This window comes from Gekko japonicus, unplaced genomic scaffold (assembly GCF_001447785.1).
Source record: "Gekko japonicus isolate JY-2015 unplaced genomic scaffold, Gekko_japonicus_V1.1 scaffold162, whole genome shotgun sequence".
In the NCBI taxonomy this organism is placed as follows: Eukaryota; Metazoa; Chordata; class Lepidosauria; order Squamata; family Gekkonidae; genus Gekko; species Gekko japonicus.
In genome coordinates this window covers 1,779,239-1,803,119 of record NW_015176456.1, presented here as the reverse complement: position 1 = coordinate 1,803,119, position 23,881 = coordinate 1,779,239, and the positions used below count along the sequence as shown (strand labels likewise).

Genomic DNA, 23,881 nt, shown 5'->3' with positions numbered 1-23,881 from the left:
CTAACGTCTTCATGACGTCTGCTCCCTCTTCCAATCTTCGACTTTGGCTCCCTTTCAGTTTTATTTTCCCTCATGGAACCGCCATGTTCTCTCTTTGTTTACAGTTCAATACCTCTGTTTCAGAGCTCGAAAGTCTAGCCGTTTCGCTATCCAAGCTCAAGTAAGTCTCTCAAAGTGAAACGCTGTTTCTCCCCCCTTCGCTTCTTTGATCTATTCAATTGTTCAGGAGGCATCCCTCCCTGCACTCCGCTTTCTCCATGGGGGGGGCCTTCGCTTTACAAAAACAGTCCATTTATCTATCACTCACGTTCATTGTTGGTCACTTCTGACCTCGCTCTCTTCCATCGCTATTCCGCTTGATCTCCTCCGCTTGTCCCGGTCAGATTGGCTTACACCCATAGGTCACCCATCGGCTGGACCATCAGGGCGGAGGGAAGCCTCTATTCCATGGCTTCGAGCTGTCGAAGAGGCTTACCTTCAAAAGCCCTCCGGCTTGGAACCCACCGCAAGGGTTCCGTGGGAGTGCCACTTGAGGTGGCACCCTTCCAAGATGAAGGTGTGCTAGTCGCCTCCTCGAGCTCTGAGGAGAGCGACCGCCATCGCCTATCCACCCACCAGAAGCTCATCACATTTTATTTTGAAGGACCATTTCCTCCCATACTGTCAAGCCTGCCAGTTCACATGTGCCTCTCAAGCTCTGCACTCTGTGCTCCTGCTTTCAGAGGTGAGGCCAGTGGAAATTAGAGACAAGGCATTTTCTGCAGTGACACTCACCTCTGAATGCAGTCCCCCCTTGAGGCTCACCTGGCACCTACTTTACTTTAGGCTCCAGTCCAAAACACATCTTTTCCCCCAGACATTTATTTAGGCATTTTATCTTACCAGCATTTTAATCTGAAGAAGTGAGCAGTGACTCACAAAAGCTCATACCCTGCCACAAATTTTGTTAGTCTTCAAGGTACTACTGGGCTCTTGCTCTTTTCTAAAGCATTTTAATGGTTTACTGTTTTATATTACACTGTTTAATTGTAAACCCACTTGGGCAGAACTCTGAAGAGATGGCATAGAGATACTCCAAATGAATAAATAATAACCATAATAAACTGAAATACTGCAGTTTCCAGATTCTTACATCATACCCCTTCTGTCTTACAAAACTAAAACATTTAGTGAAAAGGCTACTTTCATAGGAAAGAAGTTTGTTTTTACTGGCATTGTGGGTAGGCTTAGGTGGGTTACAGAGAGATAATAGAAACACTGAAGTCACCGCAGAAATGAAACTCAACATTCCATAGCCTCCCCCCATTCCCATGGCAGCCAGGACCGAAAGAGGCCTAGCTGACACTGAACAATGAGAGCTGCAGGTGGGCCCACTTGCAATGGTAGCTTCTGGAGTATGGGAGGAAATCTGGAGGAATCAGCTGAAGGTGATGGAGGGATCACCTCCTTTCCAGTTCCCCTCTACTGCTCCCTGCCTCTCCCCAGCTTGTAGTGGTTAAGAGCAGTGTTCCCTCTAAGCTGAGTTAGTGTGAGCTAGCTCACAGTTTTTCAGCCTCCAGCTCACACATTTTTGTCTTTGCTCAGGAAGGAGGGCTCCAGAGCAAACTAATTCACGCAGTAGCCAAATCGCTCGCTCACAACTTAATGCCAGTAGCTCACAAAGTAGAATTTTTGCTCACACCACTCCACAGCTTAGAGGGAGCATTGGTTAAGAGCAGTGGACTCTAATCAGGAGAACTGGGTTTGATTGCCCACTCCTCCACATGCAGCTAGCTGAGTGACCTTGGGTCAGTCACAGTTCTCTGAGTTGTTCTCTCAAGAGCAGTTTCCTACCTCACAGGATGTCTGTTGTGGGGAGAGGAAGGGAAGGAGATTGTAAGCCACGATGAGTCTACGAGTGAAGAGTGGAGTATAAATCCAACTCTCCTCCTCCTCAACTATCTGGAATGAGAGGCTCCAGAGTGGAATGATGGTCTCTAGGAACAGAATCATTTCTCTGAGACTGGAAATCACAGAAATGTTCTGTGACTGGAATGACAGGTCCCAGCTTGGAAAGCCCGTACCTGTGATTGAAATCAGAGCTTTGCACGTGTAATCACAAACCTTAGAGTGGAATGAAATACTTTTGTAATGTCAAGTTGCAGCCGACTTATGGTGACCCCATGGGGTTTTCAAGGCAAGAGACGTTCAGAGATGGTTTACCATTGCCTGCTTCTGTGTAGTGATATTCCTTGGTGATCATCCATCCAAACGCTAGCCAGGGCTGACCCTGCTTAGCTTCTGAGAGCTGATGAGGCTGGGTTACATTTTAATTAATATTTCCGGAATTCCCAAATCTGAGCTCCACCTCAGTAGTTTTCCTGACTGTCAGCTTCTTGTTTCCCTCCAGAGTCATGATGTTGGTGTCTTGACCTCATTCTGCTCTCCCTTCCTTTTCTTCCTTGCAGCCCTTCTGCTACACTCAGGGGCCATAATTTCACTTTGGGGCCTGTCATTCCAGACGAAATTCAGGTACCTCTGCCTATACCTTTGACAGTGAAAAGCTGACACAGAGCTGAGATGACTCGGTGCTACTTGGTAAAGCTCCAATATTGGTACAAAAAGAAAAGAAATGACTGAGATTTTCCAACACATTGTACTTCTTGAGATTACCAAAACCTGAGATTACATTCTGAGAATTTTAAATTACAGACCTATGATCAAATCCTCAGAAAATTAATTTTTAAAATAGGGCCTTGTTATGCTCTCTCAGCAAGTGCCTACAAAAACCTGGAACTGGCCCCGTTTTTACAGAGAAGAACTTTCAAACATTTGCCTATTCTCCATTCAGTAGTCTAGGAGGAAAGTGCTACATGTACTTCTTGATGTATTGTAGACTTCCAAACTTCCCTTTCTGCAAGTGTAAGGTTATTTCTGTTTACACAAGAGGATAAGCACAAATCTCTCCTTCAGCTCTCCAGTCCCTACATTGCTTCCCTTACTATTCACAAGCCTATCCCCCTCACCTTCTGGATTGGCTTTTCAAGGGATGGACTGCAACAATAAGGGGATGGAAAAAATATCTATTATGCAAGCATCACTCCATTCAGTTCTTTGAATTAATCATAAGAATTTAAAAACACATTTCAATTTTGAACTTTGTTTTTATAATATGATAGTTAAGAATTCTAAGATATAGCTAAAATCTCTTAAGAGTTTTCCTGAGCAAAATACACAATGTTTTCCAGAAACAGTATCTGGCTCTAGAAACTTTTCTTTTATGGAGACAATGTTTTAAAATCAAGACAAATATTTATCTTTAAAAAGTAAGCAAAGGTGTCAGTACCATTACAGTCCTATCCTACTGGCAACACATCTCCTTTAAATGGATTGTTTGTTGCTTCCAGAATTAATGACACCAGAATTAGCTTACCCTTCTTGAAACATTACATAAGATTGTTTCTTGGTCTCTTCCTCTTTGATTTAGTATACCTTTTAAGATTATTTATTAATGTTTGGATATCTCATCCATCATCCATTATTATTGGTGTCGTAAATTAGAAGAATGGAACAAAGCACTGGACTATTCACGTTTTCCATATTCATCAATAAAACAATCACCTCCTCTGGCACACAGTAAAAGAAGTAAGTTGGTTCTAGCTGTCAGAGCAAAAGAACTATCTCCACATAAACAACTTCTATGGATAATTTCTGAAGCTTGGTACAATCAAGACAAAGGCCTCTGCCGCCCCCCCCCCCTCACAGGAGCACGAAAAGAGCCACAAAGACTGCAGCACAAGAGAAAAAAGGACTTTGGGGATCATGGGGAAAAAACTAGGTCAGAAAGGCCATACATTGAGGTCAATATGATGTTAGATAACTGACTGGAGTGCTCAAATTGACATTAGGAATTATGGGAATGCCACTCCTCATTGTTCCTGTTGGTCTTGAATTCACACAGTGACCATGCACAGCAGGAATCTTTCTCCATTTTCATCAGCACTACTATGAGATGTAAAATATGGAAAAGGAAAGGACTGATGATATGAATCAAAACAGATCAACTGAGTTGGACTGTGGAGGAATCTGAAACGAGTCTTAAATGATCCAGGAGAAAATATAGTGTCTGAAATCCTCCGTCTCAATTTTTTAGGCACCCAGTTACAGTACCAGCACAAACATATGAAAATAGGGAGATGCAGGTAAACGTATGCTATATGAACAATCCATTTTTTGTGGTGAATTGGAACTTCATCAGAACAGTTTTTCAACAATTATTAACATGTTACAGCTCAATAATTTTCTCTATACATATTTTCTCAAGACATCAAGATGCATGTAGCTCCCATTTAAACTAGAGATGGGTGAGCTCCTCCCAGAGCACAATTAAATCTAGCTTAAACAAGCTAAGTTATTTGGTGAAAATTAATTGATACCAAACACTTGGAACACAACGGCACACCCAGTTATGTCCCCCAGAATTCCCCTCCTCTTCACTATATGAACAATATATTATTTTTTCAGTGTGGATTGTATTGGCCTGTGTGCATTCATGAGCAAGTATGCACATTTTATTCATGTTTATTTCCTTGAGCAAATAATACAGATGCAGTCCACAACTGTATTACTTTCACAATGATTTATACTGACCACTCAAATCTAATAATGAGAGTTGGCAAACCATACTCCATAGTTCAGCTTTTGCCACCTTCCCATCATCTACATCTAGGAAGAGCTCTGTTCTCTGAGAGGCACAAAAGATGAAGGGGATGGACAAGTACTGAAGATGAATTCTAATCCACTCCTCAGACCATCTCTCTACTTTTGAGGACACAACCAATGAAAACATAGCCCTCCTTATACCAATTTCTAGTTTTTGAAGTCTTGAACGTGTTTGGTCAAATTCTATTCTATTTTGCTAGACCAATTACAACTTTGGAACAGTTCATTCTCTCTCCATAATGTCAACATTTGCTTTGTTCTACTCTTTTATTTTCTCTTTATAGTTTCAGTGATTGATAAAATCTTTTTTAAAATTTCCTTAAATCACTGGATGGTCAACAGCCACATCATTTGTTTCTTTATATTTCCTTGGGTTGAATAATGGAAGACTTATATATGGATAAACATATGGAGCAGGGATCCATCAGTGGCTATAGATGGAATGTTATGTCCACAGCAGTGATGCTCTGTTTTTTGGTGCTTGGAAGCAACAGTGGTAGGGCTTCTGGAGTTGTGGCACTTTTGGTGGGCCTCCTGATGGCACTAGGGTTTTGTCTACTGGGTGACACAGAGTGTTGCACTGGAAGGGCCACTGGCCTGATCCAACATAACTTCTCTTATGTGCTTATGACTCCTAAAGATGTTTTAGAATTTATAATTGTAGAGGCAGGGAGGATACGCAAGGGGGATGTCAAACAATGGGCATATATGCCTGAAACCCTGATGGTTATTCAGAAAAGTTCTACATGGAGTAAACTCCTGCACGTCCTTGATTGCACCACAGACATATCATGTCATCGTTCTTAATGACTGCTTCATTCACACTGCCCAGTTAAAAGACCAACAGTGTTTTACAATTTACTACTGCAGGAAAACTAACTAATTGGGTAAACATTATTAATTCAAGTATTTAATTTTTTTTTTAAACATCACATTTCTGCCTGTTACAGATATCCTCATGATCTGAGATGACACACTGCTGTACAGTAAGGGGACTATAATAAGTTTCCAAGACTGCTTTCAACAGTCTTCTTCTATAACTCAACTATGGAAGTAAAAATATGCCTGCATCTGGTCTAGGAACAAAGTGTTTAGGTAATTAACACTTCTGGAAAAGCACAGAATTCATAATCTTGGCAATCATTCTAATTACCTTATTGATTTTTTTTTACCATTCCCCAGGTGTTCCTTTAAAGTTTAAGCTCCCCATAGCCATGTTCAAGAGCCTAAATGATTTCCTTCACTTTTGAGCCCCTTAAGGGCTGATTCTAACATTATATCCGACCTGTGAAATCTGGTGGAAATGATGGTAGCTGCTGTATGCAGCCCTAACCTGAGCTACACCCTTCTTTACTAGCCAAAGCCAATGGGGTTAGAAGGGGGGAATTCTATTTAGCATTGCACCGCCAGCATGACAGAGTCCCCCAACATGTGAATTGTGCCAATTATGTGAATATCTGTAACTGAATGAATGTGTAGAGCTGGGTGAAGAACACTGACTGATTTCCTTGAAGAGCACCTATCACGCATAGGAATTGCCATGGAGAAGCAACATGTGGAAACATTTACAAAAACTGTCATGGGATTGTCAAAGCACTCTAATCTGCTGTAAGAAGCATTCATGGTCCATTAAACCAAACTCTTTTTTAAAGCGGCATGAGGTTTTTGAAATAAAGTAACCTTAAAATAAGCCTCATTTAAAACAATAGATCTTCAAACCAGCAATATGCAAATAAAGAAAATATTTTATCATACTGGAAACTTCATGTCACAAAGAGCCATGTCATACTAATTGTACACAAAACAAATACACTTTCTCTGTATCTCTTTAGTAAATTTATATTGATTGCAATGACAGTGATTTGTTAATTCGGAGTCCTATTTAAATGGAGACTGTACATTGCTGAAGTCAGCAGTCATGCCACTCATGCCTCCAAGACTATGAAAACATACCAATTTTCATTCCTGGAACAAATATTAAGCAGTCGGGAACTCACAACTGCAAGGCCCAACTTTGTGAAATAAGTGCTTAGCAAGCATTCAGAAGGTAATGCATTACTACACTTAAATATACTAGCATTTTATTATCTGTTTTACACAAGAATCCATAAAAATAGCAAATGTTTTGAGTGACACACAGCAAAAACTTACACGTAATCTACAGGTATTCTGTCTGACCCCATGTAACATCAATTAATAATTTTTTTAACAATGACAAAGTATTAGGAACTACAGAAGAAGATGGCCTCTGACAAAATAATAAAAAACTATGGGCACAATAAAGAAAAACACATACAATAATTAGCAATTCCCACAGCATGGGGAGCCCGCTTGCGGGGAGGGCGGGGTAAAAATGCCTTAAATAAATAAATAAATAATAATAAATACAATAAACAAGACATAAAGACAACGGGTTTATAAAACTGATAAAACAGAATGGGGAGGGGAGGGGGATTGTTTTATATAGCAGACCCTATCTGTACATGTTTCATCAAACAGTAGTTTAGGTTTACAAACATATATAAAACACACACTATATATGGAAAAAAGAATATGCCATAACAATCTTAAATTACTAACTGGCTGAAGATCAACTTGTGCATACCAAGCTAAGCAAAGTATAAATATCAGGAATATTTTCTATGCATATGATAAATTCAAATATATATAGCTTGATCAATCTACCATAAGTATTAGTTACTGTTCCATAAGAAGCTATGCATGCATGGCAGGAGATTTTGCTTATGATATATTAAGCCCACAGCCTCCTTCAGCCCCCCCCCCCGGGAAAGTCTCAGAGTCCAGAGAAAGTCGATAATATCTCCAAGAGGGCCTCGTAACCTCTCATTGCTGGTCTTCACCAGCTTTGAGGAGCACAGATCCAGGAGGAAAGTGGTTGGCCTAACAGTACCCAGAATTCTGTCTACATCAGCCTGAGAGAGCCAACTGAAGGTGTCAAAGACGGAATCCAGAGACAGCCAAGGGGCCTCCAGTTCACATACTGTATCAATATTGGCTGGGAGGTTGCGGCGGAGTGACGACTTTATCTGTGAAGAAGCCCGCAAATGCCTCACAGTTTAAGGTCAAATTTCTATTACTTTGGGTCCTCTCCGAGAGGGACGTAAGAGATCTGATTATCCTAAACAATTGTGCCGGGTGAGAGCCTTATCCAGCATGGGGGCCACAGCAAAGTCACAAGTTGATGAGCTGGGAAAGGGGAAATCCAGGGGCCTTCATATTCCTTAGTGACAGAAGTCCCGACTCTACACCAGTTGCTCAACAGCCAGTAGATCCTCACCTCCTGGTGCAAGACCGTCCACACAAACAAGCTTTGCTCAGGGTCTATAGGCCAGCCAGGGCCAGCCAGAGCTGTCAGCATCAGGCAAGGCATGAAAACTTAGCACCCACCTCTTCGTTCTTCATTCCCAGACCCAGTTGAGGCTGAGGGACCTGGCAGCTCAATATTCCTGCCCCCATCTCCCAAGGCCACGAGGAATAAAGTCACCTAAGGGTGGTGCTGAGCTCCAAGAAAGCCGCCGTCTTGGTTGATATTCCGCAGTCCCCTGGGTCACTCATGTTGACCAGGCCAATGCTTGACCCACTCAGCCAGTCCAGCAGGATCCTGTGGGGTGGAAATCATGGCGCAAGCCACAACACCAATTCCCACAGCTGCTGCTGGAGGGGGAAGGGCGGCACAACACCAATGGCCCAGCACAGCCTCACAGGATGGCCCAGGGGCCTAACAAGAGTCAGCAGGAGCGGCAGCAGCCAGCACCAACCACAGGCACAATAGCAACGGCACAGCAATGGCGGCTCCGCACTACAGCCCTGCTGCCAATTAAGGCTACAAGCCTCACCGATGAGCCTGGTAGCAGCCGCTGGAGAAGGAGGAAAGAGGCGCCACAGCGCTGTAGGAGAGACTGCGGCAGCAGGTCAATCCTGGGGCCGCAGTCTACGTCCAGGTGTCTGTGCGTCCAAGCACCTGAAGAATACCCCCACAAACAACAATACCAGCACACTCAGGTCACCGGAGCCAGGTAAATTCAGTCCGCTCCCACTTCCACCTACTATCTACTTGATCTAGGAAAGTTTAGTAGTAAAATCTAGGGTAAAACGACTAACTCAGCGAACCTCAATTTCAAGACTCCATGCTGGCTGCCATCTTAGATGATGAAGACATGAAGCCACTTTTTAAGAGTATATTATCTATAACATTAAACAAATTTAATTCTGCCTTCTCATGATGTCTTTTATCCCAGATTCAACTTCATCTATAAACCTGTTACCAGACCTATCCAGTAGAATAAAGTATTTTGGCCTGGAAAGACACCAATTGTCAGGCCAATTTGTCCCTTCAGCCTTAAAGGTATTTAATGCAAAGGTTCTAAATCAATTCCTGTATGGTGCGAAATCTGGATTCAGGCCACTTCTGAAAAAATGGATTCCATCCAGTATGACTTTTTCCGACGCTTATTGGCTACTCCTAGATGTGTCTCGCGCATAGCACTGAGAGCGGAACTACGTAAATTATCAATGGAAGCTAAGGCTTGGATTAAAGCATTTTTCTTTAAAGTAAAGGTTTTAAAATCTGAGGGAGGATCTACTCTACTTGGGCTTATCCAGGCAGATACACATTACAGCCAATGGCATCAACTGTTGGAAAAGAAAATGAAATGCCTAGGAATAACAAATGATATGATTAAAAATACAAAAACTAAAGACATTAGAAGACAAATTTAAAAATTTGTAAGGAAATTTGATATTACAAGTACGTCTATTAGGGCGTGCAGGGTATGTTCGACACTTCATTTGGGAATTGCCCTCCTGATGCAACTGCCGAAATATGCCAAAATGCAAAATGGCGGCGGCGCTGAAAGGAGCTTATGCTCACGCTCCCGAAACTGATTGTGTAACTGATTTCGTCTAAGCAGTTTGGTTAATAATTTAACAACAATAACAATGAATTACTTTGGTAAGGACTAGTAAGGAAGAACCCAACTGCTGTTGCAGGGTGCGGGGTGAGAAACCGCGATATTAACTTACCCCTGCATGGAGTTCCAGTTTGGCCTGCTCGATGAGAACACTACCTGCCTCCTTGGTCTGCCATGGTGATACCACCGGCAACAGTAGGGGGACTGACGGCCTCGCAGCGATGACTCCACTGATACAGAGGCCATCTTGGAGCCGAGACCAGGGCTGGGACAGTGGTTCCTTCCTGGTGCTGCTGGCACCCGCCATAGGAGAAGCAGAGGAAGCATGGTGCTCGTGGACGGCAACGAAGGAGCCTGGGGGGTTTTCCACCCTCCTAAGAGCTGCGCTGAACGACCAGCGGCTCCGTCGACATGGGGACCATCTCGAAGCCAAGACCGGAACGGTGGCTCCTCCCCGGTGCTGCTGGTGCCCGTGGCAGAAGGAGTGCTGAGTACGCGGACGGCAACAGAGGAGCCTGGGAAGGGTTTCTACCCTCCTAGGAGCTGCGCTGAATGGCAGGCGGCTCAGGTGATGATCCAGGGGGTGGTAGCGGGCCTGGGACGGCAACAAACATTGAACTGCTGCAGTCCCGGTGGACTCGATGACCACCTGACAGTTGCGGAGGTGTTCCTGTGGCCGGGTCGGTCGGTAGCCTCTAATCTGGTGGAGATCTCTTTGCTGGTCCCTGGGGGCTGGACGGACTGGGAGCTCATGAAGGAGGATGACCATTGAGGGGAAATTGGAGTAGACCACCGAGCGGAGTTCAGAGTTGATAAGAGACTGGGAGTCAGAGTGCCCCCAATGGTCTGCCCGCAACAAAGAACAGCAAGAAAAGTGGATGTTCTCTCCCTCCCTCCACTGCAGCTGAGAATTTGGAGAAGGACTAGAAGTGGACTGAAGAGTAACATCACTGGCTAATAGCTGACCTGGTGCCAGTAGTGAGGGCCTAATTACATCAAGGGATTAATTGTTTTGTTGTAGAATAGAAGGCTTAGTAATTGGGTTCTAATTAGATATAGCTAGCTGAAGTTACATAGGAGCCAACATAATTATGATGTGAATTTAGCTTAGTTTAGTTAGCTATAAATTGCCTGCTAGATTGGCTACAATTACTGTGTAAATGAGTGTGGGGGGTTTGGCTGCTAGTTCAGTTAACTAATTAATTATCTGTTATTAGCAATACATAGGTTTCATTAGGTAGCAGGATAAGGAAATCAGGAATTAGTAGCACCAGGAACAAATAGGTCGCTAATAACAAGTATACTAAGAGTATCTTCTTCATCTCACCAACGATCTGAGGCTCACATGGAGATCAGCTGGTGCAGTAATGCCTGGACAACAGATTCCGGTGCTCCTGGGAAGGGGAAAGTATAGCGATGGGTCCAGGCGGGAAGTAAAAGGAAGGGGGCGGAGAAACAGAATGGCTTGGCACCCTTCCAGCCTGCAACCCATCCCGAAGGTTGTTGGCAGTGGGGCTAGAATGGATAACCCCCCTCCAACATTGGTGCTGTGCAATGCCAGATCTATAAACAACAAAACTACTGTTCTTCGGCACTTTCTGTCAGGACCTGGGTGTGGGATGGGGAGACGGTGGCTCTCACCCAGCTTGCCCCTCCTGGGTTTTCGGTCCTACACCAATCACGGACAAGGGGGCGAAGGGGAGTAGCTATGTTCATTCGGGAGGCTTACTTCTTCAGGGCGCTCCTGTCGTTGGAGATCATGGGCCTTGAGAGTGTCGGCCTGATATGGGAAGCCAAGGAAAGTGTGGCGATTTGGCTGGTGTACCAACCGCCTAACGCACTGGCCTATAGCCTGCCAGCCCTGATGGAGGCCATATCAGGCTGGGCGTTGGAGCACCCTAGGCTGATAGTCTTGGGTGATTTCAACATCCATGCCGAGGACGCGGCTTCCATTCAGGCGGTGGACCTGGTGCCATCCATGTTGACGCTCGGACTCTCCCAACTTGTAATGATCCCCACTCACCAGGCTGGACACACCCTTGATTTGATCTTCGCGGCTGGGGTTACAGTGGACCGGATTACTGCTTCAGCAGTACCATGGTCGGACCACCATGCTCTGAGGGCTCGTCTAAATGTTCCGCCCCGACCCTGTTTAGGCGGCAAGCGTATTTTAGCCCTCCTGCAGAGCCAATTGGACCCAGTGTGGTTCCAGATGGCTCGATGGGATCTGAGGCCCCCTTGCGGCTTGTTGGATGAGCTTGTAGAGAACTGGCATGGCCGGCTCTCTGCAGCCATCGACAAGATTGCTCCCCGGTGCCCTCTGCACCCTCGCTCTAGGCTTGCCCCCTGGTTTACCCAGGAGCTGCGGCTTATGAAGTGAGAGCTTAGATGGTTAGAGAGACGGTGGCGTCGTGCTCGCGACGAAGCAACAAGAAAATCTTATAGGACATTTATGAGATCCTGTGAGATGGCAGTCAAAGCCACTAAAAAGGAGTTTTATGTGGCCACGATTGTATCCGCTAGCTCACGCCCAGCCCAGCCAATTATTTAGAACAATTCGGACTATGACGGCCCTGCCACAGAGCAGGCCAAATACTAGGGAATTGGATACTAGCTGTGAGGCATTTGCGAGCTATTTTGCAGATAAAGTCTTGGTGCTCCGCCGCGACCTCCTCGTCACAGTTGATACAGTGAGTGAACTTGAGGCCCCTTGCACGTCTTCGATGCCAGCTTTGGATTCCTTTGGAGGAAGTCAACAGACTGCTCGTGACTGTGTACCCAACCACATGCATCCTTGATCCGTGCCCTTCCTGGCTGATTAAAGCTGGCCATGAGGGGTTTCGAGGAGCCTTAAGGGAGATTATTAACATATCCCCTCAGGGAGGGACAGTTCCCTGAGGCACTCAAGGAGGTGATGGTCCGTCCTCTCTTGAAAAAACCATGCCTGGATCTGGCCAAATTGGCGAATTATCGGCCAGTTTCCAAGTTGCCCTATTTGGGCAAACTGATTGAGAGGGCGGTGGCGATACAGCTACAAAGCTATCTGGATGACACTTCCACATTAGATCCCTTCCAGTCCGGCTTTCGCCTGGGACACAGGACGGAGACGGCACTGGTCACCCTTACTGACGACCTCTGACGACATCTGGATCGGGGCGGTGTGGCGGTGCTGTTGTTGTTAGATCTGGCGGCCGCATTTCATACGGTCGACCATCAGTTACTGACCCGCCACCTCACCGATGTGGGGATACAGAGACTTGCCTTGCAATGGCTCGTTTCCTTTCTCCAAGGTCAGGGACAAAGGGTGGTGCTTGGGGAGCAGCAGTCCCGGAGGCATCCACTTGAGTGCGGAGTGCCTCAGGGGGCAGTGCTCTTCCCAATGTTATTTTACATCTATATGTGCCCCCTTGCCCAGATGATCCGGAGATATGGGCTGGGGTGTCATCAGTATGCTGATGACACCCAGCTCTATCTGATGTTGGGTGGCTGGTCGGACTCCAGACCAGAAGATCTGGGCCGGGCATTGCAGGCCATCACTGGTTGGCTCAGGCTGAGCCGGCTGAAGCTAAATCTGGCGAAGACGGAGGTCCTGTGCCTGAGTCAGAGCAGGTTGGGGCTCCCACTCCCGACCTTCAATGGGGCGCCATTGGTGCCTGCATCGGTGGTTAGGAGTTTGGGAGTGCTCCTGGATCCCTCCTTAACAATAGAGGCCTAGGTAGCAGCCACTGCCAAGTCGGCTTTTTACCACCTTCGGCTGGTACGGCAGTTGGCCCCCTTTCTCGACCGCGATGACCTGGCTACAGTGATCCACGCAATGGTCACCTCAAGGCTAGACTACTGTAACACTCTCTACATGGGGCTGCCCTTGTCGCAAATCCGGAGGCTGCAGCTGGTGCAGAATGCCGCGGCCAGGCTGTTGATGTGTCTCCCTAGATGGGAGCACATCCGACCTGTGCTTAAGGCACTGCACTGGCTCCCAATAGCATACCGAATTCACTTCAAGGTGCTGGTGCTTACCTTTAAAGACTTATATGGCCAGGGTCTGATATACCTGAGGGACTGCCTCTCCCCATATATACCCCAGCGAGCACTATGGTCGGGGTCACAACATCGACTAGTTATCCCAGGCCCCAGGGATGCCAGGCTTGCTGCGACCAGGGCTACGGCCTTTTCAGTGGTGGCTCCTTACTGGTGGAATGAGCTCCCAGAGGAGATCAGGGCCCTGCGGGATCTTGTACCGTTTCGCAGGGCCTGCAAAATGGAGCTCTTCCACCAGGCTTTCAACTAGGAGCCGCCACTACTACCACCAATGCCCGCAATTAACATCTGCGGTGCAAGGCCAGCCTAATCGACATTATATGGTACCATCTGGAGCCCAGAGACTGAGAACCTCGGGTGCGGTATTATATGGTACGCCGCTGTGATTTAAAATTGTGAGCATTTTAACTGTAAATTATTTAATTGTAAGTTGTTTAACTGTTTTAACTGTTTTATGATCTGGTGCATTGTACCAAATATTGTTAGCTGCCCTGAGCCTGCTCACGGGGAGAGCGGGATATAAGTGTAATAAACTTTGGCAAGACTGAACGTTCTTCCCTCGGCAGTTTTGGAGGGCAGATATAACAAAGTATCATACTCTGATAGAACATGCAGATGCTCATATCATACAATCGAAACCATTGAAAATATGATTATGAAGTGCCCTATATTTGATGAGTTGAGGGCTAATTTAGTCACCCCTTTACTTAAAGATATGGAACTGCTAAATGTACGAGCCCAGGTGTCATGGCTACTATCAGATACCAATGATCGTGTCACCTTCTCCGTGGCAAAATTCATAGGCACAATAATCAAATATAAGAGAAATAATACTGAGTAAGGTCTTTTAAAATATTTTCTTTGGTTCTAATTTCTTCTTAAGGTGATAGCCATATGAGCAGTACAAAATAGATAGACACCAATTGTCCCGGTTAAGCAGATAGTGGCTATTTTACAGAACCACAGTGCCATGTTCTCCGGCAAACCAGCTTTCACCAACCTCACATCTCACCAACCTTACAGCTGCCTCTATTTTCACATCTCTCATCAAGTTTACTGGAAAATATGCAGACACTGTCGCAAAGGAGATAAAGGAAACACTTGCAGTTGCCAGTCATTGTACACCATGATGTTCCAACTATTCTGATTCAGACACTGGACCAAGTTATCCAATTTTCATAGCTTATCAAAGATGAATACTAGCACTCAACCCATATGCGTAACTAATGCTACCTATTGAAAAACTTCACAAAGCTCAGAGAGCCAGTTTGGTGAAGTGGTTAGGAGTATGGACTCTAATTTGGGAGAACTGGGTTTGATTTCCCACTCTTCCATATGCAGCTGCTGGTGTGACCTTGCGTCAGTTACAAGTTCATTCAGAGCTGTTCTCCCAGGAGCAGTTCTCAAAAGAGCTTTCTCAGCCCCACCTACCTCACAGGGTGTCTGTTGTGGGGAGGGGAAGGGAAAGGAGATTGTAAGATGCTCTGAGACTCCTTCAGGTAGTGAAGGGCAGGGTATAAATCCAATCTCCTCTTCTTCTTTAACCACCTCTGATTTAACTAAGAAATATATGCAAGTTCCTGCGGATGTACAGTCTCAGCTAGGTGATGAAAACTGTTCTGGACTAAGTTTTTTGAATTCATTGTTCTTCCATCTGGATTTTCAAATATCCCAAGCACCTTTCAAAGGTTGGTGTATAAATTGCTAAAGGGTGTACAAGGATTTGTATATACAGATGACCTTCAGATCTTTTGTTTTACCTTGGAAGATCATCTGAAACACATGGACTTGATGCTAGCTCACATGATAGAACTGGGACTAACAATAAATGCACAAAAATGTCAAAAGCACAACAATAATTTCCAAGCCTGATCTTGTCAGATCTTGGAAACTAAGCAGGGCGACCCTGGCAAGTACTTGAAGGGAGACTTCCAAGGAATATCAGGACCAGGACACAGAGGCAGGTAATATCAAGCCACCTCTCTGAAGTGTCCTAGACCCACTAAGGGTCACCAGAAGTCACCATGACTTCCAGGCATGCAAGCACACACAAATACTTTTTAAAAAACCACCCATATAAAGCTCTACTTTTATTGTAACATTTAAACCACACTTGTTTCCCTAACCAAATATTCCAGTTCAGTCATTTATTGACATAATATTAATCATGAGCTACTTTTAAAATTTATTTAGTAAATTAAATCAAAATAAACCTGCTAGTGGACCACACTCTATTTAGGGTATTGGATAACTTTCCTGAAAGGTTTTCCAGAAAATCTGAATCTTTACAGAAAACTCGCATCACTGCTCTTATTATAGCTGTAGAAAGGCATATGGAATATTAAAGGAAAATGCACAGACATTCATAAAAATAGTGTATTTACCAATACAGTTTTTTGAAATTATATAAAATTGTCAAAAATATCTGAGGTAAATACAAGCTGGATTTTTTAAAAACTGCCTTTGCTACTGGATGTAAGATGTCTACCTTGAAAATATATATATTTTTATTCATCATCAATATATTGGTAATTTAGTGGTCAATAAGTCACCCTTCTGTATTATTCTCTATTCTTCTGAAATACTGTAGCCTTAACACCATCCCAGTGTGAAGAAATTTGTATCTAGAAACATTCACTCATGCTAAGAAAAATGTATAAGGCAGCAGAAGGAACACATTGACAAAATGCCAACTGTTACAATATTCACAGTATATGCCCTTCAGAAATCCCACTAGTACAAAGGTCACTATTGAATGCATCATAAATAAACAATTACTCCTGTCACAAGAGACAGAAGAAAATCAACGTAAGGCTGGCCACTTTTGTTTATGTTTTGATTACCTAGAATTTGCACAGCCCTGCACTGTTGTTTATCTTCAGGATCTGTGTATTCTGAAGTATAATGACTGAACATGGTTCCAATCAGTCATGACACTACATGGTACCATTTTGGGAGATTATATGGGGGGGGGAGAAAGAGAGAGAGAGGGAGGGCTGTTGCCTCCATGCCATATTTATGGAGTCCCTGGAAATATTTGGCTGGCCACTGGACCTTGGACAAGTTCATCAGGGATCTTTTTATGCAGATGTTCAGGCTATTTACAAAAACTGAGAGTCACAAAATCACAGAAATTTTACTAAAAATCTGGCAAAGTTTTAGTCATCAATATCAAATGTACATGCCTCTGACACTTACTCTCTCTATTAAGATGACTTTCTTAATATTCTTCTGTTAAGGACAGCTCCTCACAGACTTCTCTTATAGCACAAATTATTGTTTCATGTGACAGAAAAAGAAAGTATTAGTTTCCTTTATTTAATGCCCTTGATATTATCACAGATCTTGCAAAACAACGAGATTTCAAACAGGATTTGAAAATATTCAGTCATTGCACAATGTCTTTTCTGGGCACAAGGCACATATCATTGAACTACACAACCTTATACTTTTTCTTTCATGGAAAAATTGTGGCAACCAAATTAAGTGCAGCTCAATTGCTTAGGATAATGAATACTTGATGACTCCTAGAAGTGAATCCCAAAGTGATAAGAATCTAAACTGTGATAATTTTGTGCAGTTCCTTGCCGATAAAATTTCTCAGGTATAATTCAATTAAGACATATCAAGCTTTAGAAGTGTTAGAAGCTTTACCTAATCAGTTTCCTATAAACAGTTATGGATTGGTGTCCCTGATGTTGACAAGATCCTGGGTATTGTGAAGACAACCACTTGTTGTTTGGACCCTTATTTGGCTGAATAAGTCATGACGAGTAAAAGATTGGGTTCCATACTGTGATACCATTAATTCTTCTTGGAACTGGGGTGAATTTCCTAAGCTGTAAGGAATCTAACAATGTGCACTTCGGAAAAAAAATTCTTTGGTCAGTGATATTGCAGCCAATTATTGGCCTGTGTCTGTTTTACCATTTTTGGGTGGTGGTGAAGTAACATCATGGTTTTCTAATAGTGGTGAAGCAACTCCATGGTTTCCTGGTTGACTCATATGCCTCTGATAATTTCAATTCAGTTCCGGGCCTGACATTGGAAGACAAACTGAAATTGTTCTTCTGGTGGACAATATCCAAACAAAACTGGATACGGGAAATACATTTCTATTGATCCTACTGGATCTTTTAGCCACTTTCACCATAGTTGACCATTCTATACTACTGAAAAGCCAAGAAATTAAAGTGGGCTTAAAAGATACTGAACTAAAATGGTTCTGGTCTTTTCTTCCTAGCCATAGCCAGAAAACTATATGACTTAAATCATGGACTATGCTGTTCCACTTATAAGTGAGTAAGATTGTCCATAGCTTTGGGATTAGGGGGTCATCAGTATACTGATGGCGCTGAGCTCTGTATTGCATTGAATTTATTTATTTATTTATTAATCAGATTTATATCCCGCACTCCCCCGTAGGGCTCAGAGCGGCTTACAGGCAAGAAATCTTGCAGCAATAAAAAACATACAATTCATATAATTAAAAACATATTATACAATTAAAAACCAGTACAGATAGTGCTCGATATCTTAAATTCAAAAGCCCCAAAAGTTGATGGACCGCGTCCAGACATTCCCAGTGGTCGTATAGTGGGTTCAATATTTAATAAGATGTTAAAGAGTCCAGATGTTCAGATGTTCGCTTCCTAGGGCCTCTCTCCACCCCCCCATGATGACAATGCAGCGGGGGGGCGGCGGCGGCCCCTACGCGAAGGCCTGGTGGAAGAGCTCCGTCTTGCAGGCCCTGCGGAACTGCATCAGATCCTGCAGGGCCCGGATCTCCTCCGGGAGCTCATTCCACCAGGTAGGGGCCGCCACCGAAAAGGCCCTGGCCCTTGTAGCGACCAGTTTTACGTCTCTGGGCCCGGAACAGTTAGTAAATTTTGGGCCCCAGACCGTAGTGCTCTTGGGGGAACATACAGGGAAAGGCGGTCCCTCAGGTAGGCTGGACCCAGGTGAATCTCAAGAATGACATAGTTTAAAAAAAAAGTCATACCACTACTGCAAAAACCCTAGCCCTCATCACTATCTGTTTCAGCTCAATAAGTAGGTAGCTGTAAGTATGCCAACTCCCTGTCCAACAGGAGGGATCTTTTCAACCATCAGTGGAACCCACAGGGGTGCCCCAGGAGTCCATAACCAGGCAACTGAACATAAGGATGGAGGCTAGGACTGGCAAGACAGAAATTATGCCTAAGATATGACCCTGGAAAAGCACGAAATCTTGCCCTGACAGCTGCGACTACCCCCCCCCCGGCTGACATCTGTATACTCCAGACAACGGACCTGCCTGCCCCAGAGTAACTCTCTTTTCAGTCTCCACCACTAATCCTATCAATATGATCTCATCTTCCCTTCTCACATTTCCTTGACAATTACAAGTCTTGCCTCTTGCTCCTTTCCCACACCCCAAGACCAGGTGGTTCATCAAGCAATATTGCTTCCTTCTGATTAGTTCAAATGGACAAGCACATAAGCTTTTACCCCCGGAGATGCAATTAGGAACCAAACCTGAACTTCTACTTTGCATGTAGAAGAAACCTCCAGTTCCTATTGTCCAGTCCTGGAAACTCATTACCACGTTTCCAAAGTGACACTGTTTTACCATTGATAAATCCCATCAGTCTTTTGTCCCTTACCTGGGAACCCCTGGACACTCCTAGCCCAGCCATCAAGCACCTGGCTAATCTCAAGATTATTTATTTATTATTTTATTTGTGGTGTAAGCCCTAGTGTGTCTTCTTGAGAAAAAATAAATATAAGACAGTGTTTTATTTTCGGGGAAACACGGTATATACAATAGCTAAAAACAACAATATAATAAAAGCATTAAATCTTAAAACAACAACATAAGGTGCTATTAACAATATATATAACCAGACTCTGTCCCTCTGGGACCTCACTGGTCACAACTAGGTCTTGCCCCTCTGATGCTGCACCCACTGGGACCCCTGATTGGTCCAGGTAATCTTTTGTCTTCACCTGAGACAAGCCCTTCAAGACCTCATATTGGTCTGCATTGTATTACAATGTCTATATCCATCCATTCACATGACCTCAACCACGTGTCACTCTGAGGCAGCCTACAGTAGAGATGCATGCCCAAACCCCACAGTTTGGGTCCCCTCCCTTTCCAGCAATGGACCCCTGCATATCTGGATAGGTATAGTATTACCCAACCTCCTACCCCTCTATTTGTCTGCTAGCTTCTTTTTGCTTCTTCTTATTTGCTTGTAATCTTTATTTTGAGTGAAAATACCTACAGTATTATTTTTCTTAATAAAACCCATTTCTCTTTACAATTTGGACTGGTTACTGAGTCAACCAGGGGTTTAATGGAGCTATCGCCATAAACACTGATAGCAGATCTCGCTACTGCCCCACCTCTCACTAGCTCTGCCTTTGATGCTAATTCCCAATCCAAACTAAAGGCAAGAATATTATTTAATAAAGCTGGTAGGGGTAACAGTAGCATCTCCCACATCCTAGGAGACCACACTAAGTACTACAACACACTGGCTCTCTAGAACATCGATAACTGTAGCTAGCCGGCCCATTCCTTTCCAGAAAAAGTGCTACTCTTTCACCAACCAAAGCTGGCAAGCAGCACTTTGACCATGCCTCTTATGCATCCAAATACAACAACAGATCCATACCCCAAGATGCAAACCAAATAACTTAGAAGACATGCTAACCCAGTTAGCTCAACATCCCATTCCAAATAACCTCTGGCTAAGAGAGTTCTGCCCTTTCTGGACTAAGCCTTAGTTTATTTGATCTCATTCATCACCACCTACAGATGCCTGTTCAGCACATCCATCGCTCCATCTGCCTCTGGTGAAAAGAAGCAGTTACCAGCATAACTGATGGCACCTTAAGACAATCTCCTGATGACCTCAGTCAAGAATTTCATGCTTAATGCATAAGGAACAAAACAGAGCCCTTCAAATCCCATAGAACAATTCAAAGGAACAGAGCTAAAGTCTCCCTTGAAATATTATCTTGCAGAATTTGTCTTCCAAGCAGGAAAAGAAACTGGGTTGGGTCCATACAGCTTTTTGACCCAATCTTGTACAATTCCCCTACTTATTGCAACCCTCATCTTACATAGCTTTTCTCCAGGCAGCCCCCATGAGCCCCAGCATAGTCTTTTTGGTGATCACAGGGTACCCCCTTCCCTTTTCACTGGTAGAAAAGCTTGTTGGATGTAATGGGCTGCCTTGCACCCCCAACCCTGATTAATAGACAGATATTATACTCAGTTGTATCAAAAGGTATAGGCCATCCTAAAAGGTTTGCATGTGTCCCTCTATTTAAGATTAGGTTACTTGTCTTCCGAGAGGCTTCCACTCTTCAAACCTAACTAGAATGGGTTCAAAAACAAATCTGCTCATTCCAGACTCAGTCAAACTATTATTTCCTGTCCAGTAGCACCTTAAAGACTTTGTGGTAGGATATGAGCTTTTGTGAGTCACTGCTCACTTCTTTAGATATCTTTTGATCAAGTAGTTTAAGCAGAAGATTGTAGATCAAGATGGGTAGCCATGTTAGTATGTCTGTAGTAGTAGAAAAGAGCAAGAGCCCATAGCACCTTAAAAACTAACAAAGTCTGTGGCAGGGTATGAGCTTTTGTAAGTCACTGCTCACCTCTTCATTTTTTCAAAGCTGTACACGTATGCTCAAATTTTTCCCAATATGCAATATATCTGTCTTCACACACTGTAAGTCTGTCTTCACCAATAATACTTCAACTACACAAATAATATCCATTTTGTATTCCCAATCAGTTATACCTTGAATATACCCGTGAGCTTTCTATAAAGAAAACAAGAGGATTATATATAGTTCATCTAGAGAATCAACTATTATACTATGTTTTATTAATGAAATATAAAGTTTAAAAAGTATAATACCTCAAGTATAGTTAGTATAAAAAGGCACAGTATCCAGAGAACAGCATTTCATCTTGTACAGAAGCATTCATGTTCAACTTCCTTTTTACTCTTACCGTTCTCTTTCAGTAAGAAAATACTAATTTCACAGGATCTTTAAAGGGAGAATTTTGGCATATATACATAAAGATCATGGCCAAGATCCAAAAAGCTAGTTTAGGCAGACACAAGGGCTTGAGAACACCTAGTGGGATTTTACAGTATTTTTCTTTTAACAATATATCTTAATGCCATATCACAAAGTGTTTTTGAAAGTCACTTCAGTTTCCAAGCAACTTACCATGTGACACTGAGAACTACTCCAGAACATAAACGCAAAGCCCCATTGGGCATGCAGAGCTAGTTACACAGATCTTTTGCTCCCAGTTTATACAATTAACAGATTAACTCATGTGAAATAAACAAGAGATTAGGCTATAGTAACATACTAGTAGGTACACCTTTGGTGTGACAATTATTGCCATAACCTCAACCAGTGTTCCCTCTAAGCTGAGTTAATGTGAGCTCGCTCAGTTTTTTAGTCTCCAGCTCCAGAGCAAACTAATTTATGCAGTAGACAAATTGCTCGCTCAGAACTTTAATGCCAGTAGCTCGCAAAGTAGAATTTTTGCTCACAAAACTCTACAGCTTAGAGGAAGCATTGGCCTCAACCCATGAAACCTTAAGGTACTAAAAAAGTACCTGAAAGTATATTGATTGATTATTTATTGGATACCTCATCCTACTGACTGTGTTGCCTTACTCTGTGTAATCCTCCTTGAAACCCAGTGAGAAAGTCAGACTATAAATAATGTAAATAAATAAATGTCTACAGAAAGATCTCTGCTTGATATGCTGTAAAAAGTTATTTCTACAAGCAAAAGAAAGTGATGTTTAAACATTCACAAGAACAGAGACTCCCCCCCAGTCCTGAAATCTAGGCTTTTAGTAGAAACAACAAAACTACTGAGTAAGCAGATACTGTAAGAAAACTGTGTTCTACACTTGGAAGAACAAGCGGTAAGCATTAGTAGGAAATAGGAATACAAAAGTGAAACTCAGGTCCTAAAACGCCAGTATGGAAGCTTCTAGGCCAATGGGAGTGAGGCTAACAGATATACACCCAAAAAAACCCACACAAGAAACCTTGATAAGGGATATCTTGTAACACGTGAGGGGAGAGGGAGCGATGAAAACAACGTCCACGTTTACATTAGCAGGCCTGGAGAAGGGGAAAGAGCAATAACTCGAAACTGTCTTATACGTGAAAAGAACCAAAACAACAGAAAGAATCAGGAAGCGCCGGCCTCAGCTTGGCTTCTGGAGGTGGGAGAGGAGCAGCAGCCTTTAGCATTACAGGCCTCACACAGCCACTTCCTCGCTGCTGCGCAGTGACAGCTGAGGACTTAGGCGGGGGGAGGAGAGAGAGAGAGAGAGAGAAGGGGACCAAGAGGGAGAGGCAGGAAAGTGGGGAGGGGGTAGCCGTTGGCAGTCCTCTGCTGTTGCGGGAAAGGGGTGGGTCAGCGCGGTGAGGGAGACGTTGCCTGAGGCTCCGTAAGCTTTACCTGCTGCGGGTGGTGCACTGGCACTTGGAGAGGTGGGTCAGCCTCCCTCCTCCCCGCCTGCGTCCCTCCCTCGAGCAGAGAGGCCACCGAACCGCAAAAGGGAAGGAACCCCGGCTAGGGAAAGGGAGGGAAGGAGGGCTCTGCTCCCGCCCGCGCCTCCCCCCCCCCCTCCACTCCCCCTTTCTCGGAGGCGACGCTGGCTGCCGAGTTCAACCGCCGGCCCCTTGCCTCTGGTACGCAGGCGCCCGGCCTGCAAGGGAAGCGGAGGCCGCCCACGCGCGCGGCGGGAGTGGCGGCGCGCGACGGAGGCGCTCCTGCGCTGACGAGCTCGCGCGGACACAGGGTTGCTTCGGCCGCCGCCTTCACCGCCGCGGTCTGTCTATCCGGAGGGAAAGGGGAGGGGGACCAAGGCAAGCCGTTACGGAGGGGCAGCCGGAGGGGAACGTTGTCCTCGCGTGTGTATGGTGTTGGGGGTGACGTTCGTGAGGGGTTTCTTTCGTCTTCTCACGCTACGCCAAACTTTTGTGTCCCGGAGCTCCAGTAGCCGACTAGATAAGTCTTCCAAATGGGGGTCGGACAGACGCCGCTGCCATGAGCGGTCAGTGGAGTACTTTGAGAGAAAAGCAGAATGAAATTGAACTTCAGTGGCACGGAACAAAATTTATTCCTCCACCAGCTTTCGTGAGTCGGAGCTCAGTTCGTCCTAGGC

At 44.3% G+C, this 23,881-nt stretch overlaps 1 protein-coding gene across 1 annotated transcript in view; it reads right to left on the bottom strand.

Moving 5' to 3' along the window:
- Positions 1–23,329, bottom strand: part of TBC1D5 (TBC1 domain family member 5) — a 271,575-nt gene extending 248,246 nt beyond the window's left edge. The window contains exon 1 of the mRNA XM_015426945.1: positions 23,173–23,329. The gene's annotated coding sequence lies outside the window, so the exon portion shown is untranslated. The remainder of the gene's footprint in view (positions 1–23,172) is intronic.
- Positions 23,330–23,881: the final 552 nt, after the last annotated feature.